This window comes from Cupressus sempervirens, chromosome 7 (genome assembly GCF_028749045.1).
Source record: "Cupressus sempervirens isolate cs-2001-9-10 chromosome 7, ASM2874904v1, whole genome shotgun sequence".
Classification (NCBI taxonomy): Eukaryota; Viridiplantae; Streptophyta; class Pinopsida; order Cupressales; family Cupressaceae; genus Cupressus; species Cupressus sempervirens.
The window spans coordinates 874,912,593-874,927,580 of record NC_143124.1 but is presented as its reverse complement, the minus strand read 5'-3'; positions in this window follow the sequence as shown (position 1 = coordinate 874,927,580).

Here is a 14,988-nt window from a genome sequence, read left to right as displayed (position 1 = left end):
GGTAACTTATCTTTGAACTTTCCTTTACCTCTATGGAATCTTTTTTCTAATAGTGCTTCCAGTTGTTCAATATCTTCCTCATCTATATCACTATCACTAGACACATATGTTATCTTTCTCTTCTTCTTCTTCTACTTCACCTCATTAGAGTCCTGTAATAACAACTTAGCTTTGAAAGTAGATTCAAGTCTCTCAGGTTTGTAATTATCAAAGTTAGATAGCTCAAAAGTAGTGAGTCTACCTACCAAACCTTCAAGGGTTAGATCATTTCCTAGAATATATCTTAGTTCTTGAATTTTAGAAACTCTAATAGCATAAATAGACAGTAATGTTCTCAAGACTTTTCTTAGCATAGTATCATCATCTATATGATTAGTAGCTCCTCTTATTGCACTAACAACTTTTATTCTAGCAACATATTGAGAAATATTTTCACCTTATTTCATTTTCATATCATCAAACTTACCTCTAAGACTCTCAGATTTGGCTCTTTGAACATTTATGTCTCCTACATAGATGGTGGTCAGGGCATCCCACATTTTCTTTGCACTATCAAGACCTTTGATATCATCAAATTTGGCATAGCTTAGGGTAGAGGCAATCTCCAACATTGCCTAATTATGTTCTTTATTCTTCTTCATATCTTTAGTAGTTAGGACTCCAATTGGATCAACATGGTCCATAGAAATGGTAGATTGTTAATGATCTCCAAGTCCTCCAATATGTAGCTTCATCAAAATTTTCCATGCGGGAAAGTTATCTCTATTGAGCTTGGATACTTCTCTTTTAGACATCTCGATCTTTGTGCTTGTAGTACCTTAAAACTAGTCCTCTTAAGTAGATGACTCTAATACCAATTGTTGAACTACTTTAGAATAACTAGGGGAGGGGGGTGAATCATTTATTCAAGGACCATATATATAAATAAAACTTTTCACAGCTTAGTAAACCCATAACACATTCATATCCATGCATGCATCCATAAGATTATGCAATCACTTAAAACTTGTAGGTTACTATCAAATCAACTTGCAAAAATGTATATCATGAAACATAACAGATTCATCAACACACATGAAAAAATAATTTACATGGAAACCCAATTTAGGAAAAACCACCAGTAACATGCTACTCCTTTTCACTCTTCTAAAGTGATGCCCTGTGAAAGGCCAACCCCGTTAAAGGTTACAATACACACTATTAATTGTGACCCGATTAAGGGATTTCAATCACCCTATTAGAAGTGAGCATTGCTAGAGAACTTTAGGCCATTCACTTGGAATACCATCTAGTTAAAGGATTTGCAAATGACTATTAGGTTAACCTTACTCCAAAGGATTTACCCTAGACTAATACAATTGTTAGAGAGTAATAGTAGAGCTTTGATCTGATACAACTTACAACTTCTCTTGTAGATTATAGATCTTTGTTTATTCCTCAATTATTCTTGGACTTCATACTTTGCAGCTCTGATAGCTTGTTAACCCTTCAAGCATTCATCTCCTTAAGCCTTCATACTTAACATGCCATTGTAGACTCTCCTCTAGGTCACTTGATGAAGCAAAACCCCTAACTCCTTCTCTTCCTTAGGTTCTCACACATGACAACTTTTTCTTCTTGACCAGGCATTCCTATAAATAGGAAATTAGGATACTTTCTCACTCATTTTTATCATCAAAATTAGGATTTGGATGGATTAGGTATTATACAATGTATCTACCCCATATCTTGTATATCTTCTAGAAACTTCTCCTAGAATCCATTTGAATTCACCTAAAAAATGGTTTATCTCAAATTTTGTACCACCATTTCATCATCCTTATCTTCCACCTGGTTCACAAAATTCAAGAAAACAAACTTGTCAGCTCAGATTCAATGAATCTTCAATCTTTAAAATAATGTAGCAACTTAGCATTATCAACCTTCTGATGCTTGACCCATACTATGTTTCTTAACATCTATTAACCTTCTAATTCTTGGCACATATTGTGTTTCTTAACATCAACTAAAGTTTATTGATGCTTAACATTAAATAAACTTTTCTTGGCATCCAATAGAGTTTTCTTTCACTTGGCTTCAATTGACTTTCTACTCAACTTGCACTATCTTTTCTCAGAACCTACTAGCCACTTGGCAAAAAAAATTTGTGTAATGTTCTTCTAAACTTTCTTAGTGTAGCCAACATTTTTAATTTTAAGTAGATAACCAATACATCATGTCATCACTATCTTAACTAATTCTTTTACTTCATTACATATTCATAACTCAACCTTTCCTCTAGGTGCTTTTGTTACATCTTATTGATCAAATCCTCTACATCAATCAACTAAGTGATAGTACTTGAATCTTATAAGAAGTTATCTTACTAGCAAATAGTAGGTTTGAAATTAGTGACAAAATAATGATTGACATAGTCTTCTTCAACAATCTCCCTCTTTCAATAATCTCTTCAATAATGATCTTTTCAATCATATCTCAACAATATTATGATGAGTGATCTTAGCCATGTCATCACCAAAATGTCTTCTTCATGTCCTCAACCTTGATCCTTAGAAAATTAACTCTTTGAAGAGATATAACAAGTTTACCAGAACATGCCTTTGTAAAATTTATCTCAGAACAAACATCACTAAAACTTAAATAACTTCTTCTAGACTTGTCATTTCTTCTTCTAATGTTAATTACATATACTAGATACTCAGAAGTATCTCCCATAACCTCAAATAGTTATAATGCTCTACTAGTCATTTGTACCAACTTGATCTTTCTACTATTTTTTTATCAGATACCACATAAAACTTCTATGTTGACATCAATGACAAACTTAGTCATGAATGTAACATATCTTCATAGTAACATGTTTGCAATACTCCCCCATAGGAATATCATCATCATTCATGCTTGCAACAATATTGCAACACCTTCTTCCAATATTCACATGATGATGATCTTTAAGAATGTTTCCTACCCAAGTGCAAAAAAATTCCTGTAATTTTAAATAATTTGACCAATGGTTAGGTGAAGAGAATTCTTATGGTGAATATAGATCTCTTTAGTAGAAGGATTGATGATATTAATTCACAATGATTAGCATGGTGTTGTTTTATGTGTAAAATATATGATCATATTAATGTCAATATTAAGTTTATAAAAAGTTTTTTTCAAGATATTGGTTTCTCTCATCATAACACTAGTATTGAGTCTTCTATTCATTTTCCTACTTCCTTACCTAATGTTCCTATTGGAATTTGGAAAATAGTTTTGGGAGATTTCTAGTATACTAGTCATATCCAAATAAGTTATAGGTTGTGATTTATGACAACTCATTTGTAGAAGAAAAGTGAGAGAAGTAACCAACATGATCGGTGACACTTAGTCATGACCACTGAATTATGAAAGATGACAGGCTCCTATTTTACCTGTAATATTATCTATGATCAAATTTTTACTAGAATTGACATGATCAAAGATAAAGTAATAATGAAGAATTTTATTAAAAGGACTAATAATATCTTGATAATTGGAAGACAAAAGAAAATGTAAAGATAATTTGGCAAGGAATTTCAATAGGTCAAATATGTTTTGAAGTATCTTGTGAATTACATAAGAGGATCCAGTAATAATCATAGAAAAAAAGGGAAAGCATGACAAGATAATATAGACATAAGTAGAAAACAAGGTACAAGTACGACACACATGAATTTGAATAAAGGAATAAGATTAAGTATTAAAATAATGTAAGTGAAAAAATGATGAATACAAGTAAAGGAAGGTTAGTAGTGAGAATATAGAGAGCGAGAAAAATATACAAGAAGAAAATGATTAGTGAGAATAGATAGAAAGGTGATAGGGATACAAAACTATGAACTAAAGAGAAGAGGCATAAGAAATTAAATACACTTGTCAAAGCTAAGAATCAACAAAGGAATAATATAGAGTGAACTAAAGGGATCTAATAGGTAAGAAGTGCTAAGGACAAGTCAATCAACTTACTGTTACATAATAGTTTCAATAAGGGAAAGGTCAAGGATAAAATAAAGAATTTGAAAAGAGAACTTGAAGGACAATCTATCAATGTATCTGAGAGTCTTGAGGCAAAGAGGGCTATAGAGGATGCAAGAAAATATGTTGAAGATGCATTGAAAGAAAATGAAAATGAAATCAAGTTGGTAAAACAAGAATTAACACTAGTACAAAGGCCAAATAAAGTTACCATTGATGAAAAATAAGTTATGGATGAGAATTAAAGACTATGTAATGAAGTTGAAATGTTGAAGAGCTAGTTGAATACTGAGACTAATGAAAGACTAAAAAGATACAATGAAAGTTCAAGAAAGCTTGATGAAAAACTAAAAAGTCAAATGAAACACAAGGACATAATAGGTTTGGGCTACATTACTTAATAAAAATTTGAAGTTGGAGAACCACCAAAGACAATAGGGACTCAATAAGACTCAGAGGTGCAATCTTAAATGACTATTAAGAAGAATATTAAAAATAATTGTTTTATTTATGGAAAATTAGGGCATACTGCTAAATTCTATAGAAGCAAACCAACAACTACAAAACCACAAGTTTTTAATGGTACGGTGTGCTTTTTTTGGGATAAGGTTGGTTATTTGGAAAAAAAAAATTACAACTTTGGCAATTGGTCACCCAACTAGTTAGAGAATAGAAAAGGAAAGAAAGTTGTTGATGTAGAAATAGTGAGGACTAAGATGAACAAGAAGTGGAGAAAGAAAGAAGATAGCAAGGAAGGGGTCAAGATGCAAGAGCCATCAACCTCAAGTATAGTGGACCCTTCATCAATCTAAGTCTAGATTTGACTTAGGGGGAGTACTTAAATGAAATATCATTAATCAATCCCCAAAAGGTATGGATAGTCATTTAAAATTTTCAAGGAAATGATGCATTGTGATGAATGGATCTTATATAATTGAGATGAATGATTTATTAGTGATTTTGAAATGATAAAGCATTGAAAGGTAAATACTTTAACCAATGATAGGTAAAGGTTACAATGACTAATAACTTTAATCAATGAAAATTATCGATAATTGTTGGAAGAGGTGCTACAACTATTTTTGTGGATGAATAAGAAAAAATATTGTTCATTCTTCATTATTCTATATCTAGGAACATTCTTGAGAAGCTAACTATTGTTAATATAGTGATTATAAATGTATCTAGTGAGAGTTCAAAAAGTGAGTTAAAGATTCAATTGTGAAAACATGAACTAGTGATGTTGAGAATGGTTGTGAATAGTGAGAGGGTTATAAACTTGAAGCTAAAGAAAAAATGGAGTACATAGTTGATACTCTTATTCTAATTGATATTATCGAGAAGCCACAACCAAAATTCAAGCTTCATCTAATAAAGATGAGTGAAATTGATATGACATGTTCATTCTCTTTAATACCATTTGGAGTAATTTTGGTAGAGGATGTTCATTCATTTATTCATTGCAAAAGTGAAGAACTTAGAGTGGAGGAGATCAAAAAAATACATGAGGAATTGTGTACAAATAACAAGATGAAGAGTATGGACAACCAATTGGAGATGAAAAGTTTTACAATCATAGTTAATATTCCAAATATTATCCAACATGAATGGGTTAAATATGTGTTGAGAATATCTCATGAGGAAATGTTGTGATTAGACAATCCATATGTGATAATGAAGGAAACCATCTAGGAAGTCACAAGGTTATGCACAACTAGTCAACTACCATCTATTGGAATGAAAGCTAGAAGCTTGGTGAAATGGATAAAAAAGTAAAAATATGATTCTAGAGCCATGAAGGTGAATGGTATTGAAGATGAAGAGGTATAGTTTTCCTCAACAATAATTGGCTATATGGTTTATCAATCTAGTAGATTGAATAACATGCTTGATGGAGCAATACATGCAACATTGAGAATGGTTGAAGAAGATGTTGTCTATGATCTAAGTGAGATACTAAAAAGTCAACTCTTTTATAATAGAGAAAAGATAAAATAAGATAAGGGATAGCTGTTTAGGTTTGGAGCCATCCTAGTATGTATATTTTTCTATTTCAAAAATTTATTTCCAACAAATAGAGTAGTTTAATAGTCTAAGGAAAAAAACCTATGGTAGTGCAAATCCATGAATTCATTAAGGAATTAGGTAAAAAATTCAATAATTTCATGTGAGAATATTTCAAAGAATTTTAGTCAAGAATGCATAATAAGAAAATTATTCCTGCTAATCTAGTTGAGGAGTACAAAGAAGATATATGTTTTATGGTTGATTATGATACATGTATAATTCAAGTAGTTTAACCTAGGGCATTCTAGTTATCATCAGTATATTATGAAGTTGATAAAGACATAAATAGTGTTGGAAACTACAATTGGAACAATTCTTATGTTGGCATTGATGTCAAACCTTACTAGTAAGACATTTAGTAATAGCATTGTGTTTCATATCTTATGATTAATGAAGAAGATTTGAAAAGAAGAGATCACAAGGTAAGCTAGTCAAGTTGTTGAGAAAAGAGGAGTAAGTATGTTGGAATAACAATGGGAATTTGATCAGTTAGTATTTGAAAAGATAATGCATTATTTAATCATTATGTCAAGAAAAGAAGATGGTTGAGTTGATGTATAGAAGAGAAGACAAGAATCTTAGTAAACCACTAAGCTTGACCAAGTGACAGTTTTACAAGGTCAATGAAGAAGTTGAAGAAGAAGATTAAGGAGCCTAAGAGATAGACAAGAAAATAGTATTAGCCAATTGTTAGTTATGACCAAGAAAGATAATGAAGGAAATGAAGAAGCGACTAAGCATAATGAAGATTGAGTGAGCCAGTGTAAGATAAGTGAGATAAATAGTCAAGACTGAGCTACCCAACATAGTTGAATTTACAAATTAGTCAAAATGTATGAAAGATGATGATTGATGAGCTAACCTATTTAATCCATGAATTGATTTTTTAAAGTGATTTGAGGCATGGATTCAAGGAGAAGTTTCTAGAAGTTTTAAGAAAGGAGTAGAAGGAAAATATGATGGACAGTTCAATGAATTTGATCAAACCCTTTGATCTTTAGTTATTTTTAAGTGGAAAAAAGACCAAAGATATCTTTTTAAGAAGGTAGAAGAGATGTTTTATGGTTGTTGATTGGTGAACTTGTGAAGGAGTTGTGAAGATCAAAGTAGTGGAGGAAAAGTGAAAAGATTGGTGAAGTGTGATTTCTTGAAGGGTTGTCAAGTAGATCAGAGATGGAGAATATTATGAAGTCCAATCAATGAACTAGAAATAAGCCGAGTGGAGATATGAGTTTGCAAAGTAAGTTTTATTTTGTCATATCAAACCTACTTTTTACTTTCTAACCATTATGGAAGTAAAATCTTTTAATCAAGGTTGAACTAATAGCCATATTGGAAATCCTTTAATCAAGGTGGAATTCTAACAAAATGATTTGAAGTCCTTTAACGAGGCTAATTCTAATAGGGTGATTAAATAATTTAATAGGGTCACAACTAACAGTGTGTTTTGTAACCTTTAATAGAGCTAGGCTCTTAACCAAGCTCACTTTGTAAAGAGTGAAAAAGTGGTAGCATGTTACTTGGTGGTTTTTCCCAAATTGAGTTTCCACATTAAATCCTAATGTCGTATATGCATAAATGTTTTTTTCATGATGCACGCTATTTACTATTGTTTATTTCTATTATTCAACATATACTGAATATAGAACTAGTGATGTGATAAATAAGATGGTTTACTAATGAATTTCTATATTGGCTGAGTGAGTTTATGAGTTTGAATAAGTTGGTTGAAGTTGTTAAAAGTTGTATTGGTACATCTAGACCTGAGGACACTAATTCACACCCCCACCCTCTCAGTTTTCCCAGTCATTCTAAGAATTGGTATCATATATTTTTTTTCTTGTAGGGAAAGTTTGAAGGAACTTAAGATAAAGATCAATATGTACAAGAGAGAGGTACCTAAGCTAAACAAAGAGAACTTCCTAGCATGGTAACACTTGATGAGATTGCATCTTTCTAGAGTTGGAGATTATATACTATACTATTTGGCTAATGAATATATTGAAGTGCCTAGACCCATGAAAGTTGAGAAAATAAAGGAGAAGCAAAAGCATAATTAAATGATGATAGATTTGACATCTTCCTTGAGTTATGAAAAGTTTGATGATGTAAAGGACTGCACTACTATAAAGAAAATGTGGGATAAGTTGGCATAAATTCATGGAGGAGACAAAAATGTGTTAAGGGATAAAGAAGAAATTTTGAGAGGAAAGTTTGATGAAATGAAAATGAAAGAAGGAGAAATTGTTGCATGGTATTGTGGCAAAATTAAAGAGGTTATAAATGTGATTAAAGGAGCTAGAGGAGACATATCTGATGAGACTATGATAAGCAAGGTATTAAGAACTTTACTTACTATCTATACAATTAGAGTATTTCAAGACTTGAGATGTACACCTGATAATGGTCCAACCTTGGATAGTCTAGTTGATAGACTTATTACATTTTAGTTTCCAAACTTTGATAACTATACACCTTCTAGTGTTGAATGTTCTTTCAAGTCTCAAATAACCCTTGACAGATCTAAAAGAAACAAAAAGAATAAGCTCATGGATAGTGAAAATGAATCAAATGATGACCTTGAAGCATTACTGGCAAGAATGCTACTAAGAGAAAAAGACAAATACAAAGGTAAACTTCCTATAATATGTCTTACATGTAACAAAGCTAGTTATATTGCTACAAGATGTCCTGAGAGAGATGAGAAAGGGGAAAGGAAATAAAAATATATCATAGAAGGAGAGACAATAGAGACAATAGAAGTAACATAGACTACAAGGGAAAAGATAAGAAATCTTGGTACATTGCTGACGAAGATGGTTATGATAGTGATTCTGATGAAAATGATGAATAGGTTGTTTATGTTGCAATGAAAGATGAATATGATGAAGATTGGAAAACTACTTTAATCTCACATGTGAGTAAGATAGATGGATAATTGATAGTGTTTGCTCATATCATATGACTAGTGATGCAAGTAAGTTTGAAAAGTTAAAATATTATAATGGAAGTAGTGTTAGTTTGGAAATGATGCACCTTGTTATGTGGAAGGTAAAGATCAATTATATTGAATGATAAGATCAAATGTAATAATGCATATTGGGCTGACACTATGAAATATAACCTATTGAGTGGCACAATTGAACAGTTTAGGCTACCAAGTTGAATTCCGAAATAAGAAGGAAAATATCTATGATGCTACTCATGAACTAATTTGAAGCAGAGAGAAAACAAGGGGTAACTTGTTCTATCTAGACCTATCTAAAGATACATGCTTATTTGCACAATTTGAGGATGTTTGGTTATAGAATAAAAGATTATGTCATGTGAACTTTGATAATTTGGTAAGAATTAGTAAGATGAAAGGAGAAAGAGGATTACAATATTAAGCAAACCTGACAAAGTGATGTGCAAACAATGTCAAATCAAAAAAATGATGAAGTCTAGCTTCACAAGCAGGACCTATTCTTCTAATAATATTTTGGATTTGGTTCATACTAATTTATGTGGTCCTATTGGAGTGAAAATATACTATGGTGGTGAATACTTTATTCTATTTCTTGACGATTTCTCTAGAATGATGAATGTAATGTTTCTTAAAGAAAAATTAGATGCTTTACATATGTTTAAGTGGTATTTGGCTAGATTTGAAAAGGAAATAAGAAAGAGTTTGAAGTTCTTGAGCTTAGATAGAGGAGGTGAATTCATATCAAAGGAATTCAATATATTCTGCAATGACAAAGGAATAAAAATACAAATGAGTGTACTAAGGACTCTATCACAAAATGTGATAGCTGAAAGAAGGAATAGATCAATCATGGATTGTGCAAGGACATTGATGATGGAAAATAATATTTCACAAAAGTATTAGAAGTAAGCTATAAATGTTTTTGTTAAAACACCAAACCAAGTTCAAGTTAAGAAAGGTACAAACAAAACCCTTTTTGAATTTTGGTATGGCTATGCACCTAATGTCAATTATTTCAAAGTATTTGGATGTAAGTCTTATATATTGAAAATACAAGGAAAGGAAAACTTAATATAAAATGTGATGAAGGTATATTCTTAGGATATTCTACTAAAAGCAAGGCATACAAGTGTTTGAATTCTAACAGTAAAAAAAAGTGGAAAGTGCAACTGTTAGAGTTGGTGAATTTGCAGAAAAGAATGAAGAGGAATACAAGAACTTGAAGATTACATAGATTTTGTATACATTTGTGAAGGAGAACTAAGTACCTTACTTGAGCTAGAGAAGGAGACTACCAAGTATCAGTAGGCTAACATTGTTGAGCATTAGCAAACAAGTTCTACCAAGTCTCAACATGTTGCCAAGTATCAAGCTATAGGAGTTAAGTCATAGAGAGAGGAAGTTAAATGTCTAAGAGAAGAGATTGAACACCAGACATACAATGTCGAGTTACAATCAGATATACCTAAAGAGGATGAGCAAGCTAGACTGAGTGACTTACCACAAGAAGAAAGAAGATCTGAACACGTCTTAGCAAAATATGTGAGAAAACACCATACATATGATTAAACAATTAGAGAGAAAGATTCATGAGTCATGACAAGGAACAAGTTGAAGAAAGATACATGTTCACTATGTGAGTTTGAGCCAAGATTAGTTAAAAATGCTTTGTAAAATGAAGATTGGATTAAAGCAATGAAAAAGGATATTGATCAAATTGAGAAGAACAAGATATGGTCATTGATTCCATGCCAAAGGATAAGAATGTGATTGGAAAAAAGTGGGTATCTAGAAACAAGTTGAATGAGAAAAGTGAAGTCACAAGGAACAAATCAAGACTAGTTTGTAAGGAATATGCACAAGAAGAAGGAATTGACTATGGAGAGATATTTTTGCCATTTGCAAGGTGGGATGAGTACAAATTTTACTTGCATATTCTTCTTACAAAGGGTTCAAGGTATATCAAATGGATGTGAAATATGTATTTTTGAATGGAATCTTCGAAGAAGAAATCTACATCAAGAACACCATGAAGGATTTATTGACCCTGAGAAAAAGAGCATAGTATATAAACTACACAAAGCAATATATGGCTTGAAACAAGCCCCTAGAGCATGGTATGAAAGGTTACATACATATTTGGTAAAAATTGGTTTTGCAAGAACTAATGATAATATAAATTTGTACTTGAAAAGTGAATTTGAGAGTAATATATTGCTAACTAAATTATTTATTGATGATATCATATTTGGAGGACATGATTTATTGTGTAAATCATTTGGTAATGAGATGAATAAATAATTTGAGATGTCAATGTTTGGGGGGATTAAATTCTTTGTTGCTTTACAAGTATATAAAGGAAAAAATTTATATACATTACAAAATCAAAGCATATGAAGGAGATATTGAAGACTTTTGGAATGAAAGATTGAAAACTAGTTGGAATACCTATGGTGACTAGATATAAACTTTCAAAGAATGATGATTCTTCTAAAGTAAATCTGAAGAAAATTGCAATATGTTGTACATAGTAGACTTGATATTGCATTAATAGATGGTATTGTTGCAAGATTCTCTTCTAATCCTAAGGAAAATTACCTGATGGCTTTGAAAAGGATATCAAGATATCTAAAAGCTAGAGATGACAATGGCTTATGGTACAAGAAGAATAACAAGTTTGAGCTAAAAGATTATAGAAATGTAGATTGGGCTGGAAACATTGATGATAGAAAGAGTACAAGTGGAGGAGATTTCTTTCTAGGAAAGAGATTGATTTCATGGACAAGTAAGAAGCAAAATTCTATTTCTCAATCTACACTAGAGGCTGAATATGTTGCAATAGTAGCTAATCGTTCAAAAATTGTATGGATCAAGAAATTGTTGAAAGGTATGAAGGAGTATATTACTAAACTTATAGTGATATATTATGATAACACAAGCGCTATAAACATATCAAATAATCTTGTGATGTATAGAAAGATAAAATTCATTTGAATCAAGTACTGTTACAAGAAAAATAAGTGATACTAGAGTATGTGAACACAAAGGTGCAAATAGCTAACATATTCACTAAGGAATTGCCTAAGGATGCATTTGAGTATCTAAGAGGTAAGTTAAGGGTCATTCTCCTATCTAAAAAAAACTAAGTAGAGATGCAATATTGCATTAATTGTTATGATCAAAATATCTTACACATTGATATGGGAGGTCACACTTTAGGAGTTGTTTGAAGCTATGAAATGAAGGATAGAAGTATGAGTAGATGAGGTTGCAAGAAATCATAAATAAAGATGATAGAGGGAGTGATTATTCAAAGATCACTCAAAAAGTGACAAGAAAATATGATGTGTAAAGAGTGGATGATGTCTTTTGCGTTGTTGTCAAGGAGGGAGAATATATATCATAGTTACCATCCAATAAAAGAGGGAGAAGACGAATATCAGAAGTATGTCAAGATACATGGAGATATATGAAAGAGGGATTTATTACAATTGGAGTTAGCATGAAGAATCATAATTGGTATCCTAGAGGGAGAAGTGTGAAGAAAAAGTAAGTTGATAAAGCATATCAGAAGTTACATGGATGTGAATTAGAATGAAACTAACGATATTAATAAAAATATGATATATAATGTAGAGTGAGATGATAATGAAAATCATGAGAAAGGTTTTTCCATTATATGTTAACATGATGCAATGAGAATTTAAAGGTACACCTAGTGGAGGTAATCCAAAACCTTGCAAATAACCACACAATGGAAACACAACACAAGATACACAATCTGATACCAAATGTGACTCTTTATTCATATATAATAATTTTTTATATGCAATATACCTAACTATAAAGCCTTTTGGGTTGTGGCCAAATAAAATAGCAATTACAACCAAAATAATTCTACAAGATCCCTCAAGATCCAACTCAATCCTTATCCCAGCTAGTCTAGATCTACACTCTATTAGAAAACCTCAAGAAAATCTCAACTTGTACTCTCAAGCCCACCACACAATCTCCTCATTTTCCAAGCCTTAGCTACTAGCCCTTCTTAGAGATTTCTCCTACACTTCATCCTTTTCTCCAAGCTAGATGATTCTCTAATCTCCCACCTTAAGATTCCACAAAAACCCCTTCCTTATACCCAACTAAGCCAAAAGTTAGTTTAGACCATTAAAAATTAAAATAAACCCTACATTAAATGTTTTCATAAGCCATAAGTTTGTTGTAACACAAATTAAATACCCATACATAATTTAAATGCCAAAAGCTAGCTTATTGACAATGCAAGCACCACATGAACCAAGACCAAACAGAGTGTCAGAGAAAACCATGTCGAGTCTCAACATTCCACCAAACATAACTGAGTCCCTTCAATAACCTAGAACTAGTATGTATCAAGTCTTTCAAAAGTAACTGCTTACCCCTTTATTGATCGAGCTTCATGGGAAAGACTACTATCGAGCTCCTAGTACAAACTAAGATCACAGTATATGCTGTGTGCCCCAAGCATCTCTGAACATCTTCATTAACTAAGTTAATCAATTAAAAAGTAACTAGACCAACTCAGTATCAACCAAGTCCCCTTTATTCTTTAACCGAGTCCTCCAACTCTAAGGTCAAACTATACCAACATGTAAGATTTCTAACCAACCAAGGATGCTCCTTCATCATAACAAAGGGTGTTTCCATCAATGCCAAGGAGGGAGATTATTGGAAACTAAAAATAGAACAATTATTATGTTGTAAGTATGTTGGAATCAAAATTGGCACTTGATCAATTAGTTTTTGACAAGATAATATGTTGTTTAATCATTGTGTGAAGCAAAGAAGATAGTTGAGTTGATGTATAGAAGAGAAAACAAGAAATTGAGTAAAGCACTAAGCTTGATTGAGTGACAGTTTTACAAGGACAATGAAGAAGTTGAAGTAGAGGATAAATGATATTAAGAGATAGCCATGAAAATAGTATTAGTTGAGTGTTAGCCAGGGCTGAGAAAGATAAAGAAGGAAACAAAGAAACGACTGAGCATAGTGAAGACTAAGCAAGCTAGTGTAATGCAAGCAAGATAGAACAATGGAGAGAAAGCTACCTAATGTTGACTAAGATGAAGAACATATTGATGACTGAGTTTCAACAAATTAAGAGTTTTTAAGAGAACAAAGATTTAAGGCTAGCATAGTTAATTTTATGAATGAGTCAAAACACATGAAAGATGAGAGTTGATGATTTGGAGTATTTAATGCATGAATTGAGTTTGTTAAGTGATGTAAGGTGTGGATTCAAGGAGAAATTTCTAAAAGTTTCAAGAAAGGAGTAGAAGGACAAAATGATGGATAGATTCAATGAATCTAATCAAACCCTAAGATATATGACAATGTTTAAGTGGAAAAAGATCAAAACTACCTATTTAAGGAAGCAGAAGAGATGTTTTATGGTTGTTGATTGACAAACTTGTGAAGGACTTGTGAAGAAAAGAGTAGAAGAGAAAATGTGAAAACATTGGTGAAGTTTGATTGCTTGAAGGGTTGCCGAAAAGCTCAAAGATAGAGAATATGATGAAGTCAAGTCAATGAACCAACAATGAGTTGAGTGGAGATATGAGTTTGTAAAGTGAGTTGTATTTTATTAGATGAAACATAGTGATGTAGGAGCATCTTGGGTGTAAGAGAAATCTTGCATCACCCAAAAATATTTCCTTTTTATTTCTTGAATAAGGGTTGTCTTAGTGTAGAGTTATTTTTTTTGGAGGATTTCTACTTAGTATGTCAACCATACAAGCTTAGAATGTCATAATTTCAGAGGTGGATGTTTATCTTAGATATATCAGCCTACTAGTTGATGATCAGTGTCATATCATGAGTATTCATGAAGTTATTGCAAATTTATGGTGTTTAATTTTGGTATAAAAACTTCAGGGTTAGTGTTGAAGACCTTAGAGGCCCCAGATGGGCTC